Raw genomic sequence first — 1006 nt, forward strand, 5'->3', positions numbered from 1 at the left:
CTGAACTAGATAGAGCAACCTTACAACCTCCGAGCGATGGAGTAAGTCCTTGTTGACAACCGTGAAGTGCTACCAACTGTAGGGTAGTTGATAACGCAGAGGAAAAATTGGAAATGACTCGAATAGCCTAGTAAATGTGTTCTAACTAATGATTATGATGGAATACTCAAGCTCAAATGTAGTGCAGCCAAGTGCAGAAGGAACTTCTCAAATTTGATGTCCCTGAGACATCGATGGCCTGGTCGTCCATCGTGTGGGTGTCGCGTGTGCGGCTGGCGGCCGTCTCATGCCGGCCACGCACATTCGACGCCGCGACATCATTTTTTGACATCATATTTGTTCACTTCATATATAGACGGAATATTTTGTTGTTGTTGGTCTATTCGAGCAAATAATTGCGAAAAATGTCCTCCATTTTTGCGAAATTGGTTGATTTATTCAAATTGACCAAACCACTCAGGCGACTTCGGATTTCCTTCATCGGATTCTTGGGCTTTGGACACAAAATCCCGTCAATTCCTTCTGTCAAATATTCGGTCGAAAAGGTGAAATATGCTTGCGCCCGGCTTAGTTCGTCTACAAGACTCTTCGAATGAGATTCCAGTTTTGCCATGTCCTGACGATAGGATGTGGCTTGGTGCATCTGCAAGGAACATGAAGCTTCGACTTGATTAAATTTCAACATCTTCGTGTGGTGATCTGTCACAGCGGATGATGTCAGGTCTTGCCAGCGGAACTGCTGTACAATCGTTGGCTACGGGACTGGCCGCGCGCAGCAGAGATGAACGGTACCGTAGTTCTTTTGTTAAGTGGGAACTTTGGAAACCTCTATAATATGTATTTTTCACATATGCAATTTCACAAGAACCTCAGCAAGGCGAAACAACCTTAAAATTAAATAAATATCGAGCTTGAAAGAATATTTTGAGGTATTTTAAACCATGGCGCGCAGCGGTCATCGCAAAGCAACAGGACGTCCATCTATCAAGAACACAGCTCGAACGAC

This window comes from Aphanomyces invadans (genome assembly GCF_000520115.1).
Source record: "Aphanomyces invadans strain NJM9701 unplaced genomic scaffold supercont1.2, whole genome shotgun sequence".
Lineage (NCBI taxonomy): Eukaryota > Oomycota > Saprolegniomycetes > Saprolegniales > Verrucalvaceae > Aphanomyces > Aphanomyces invadans.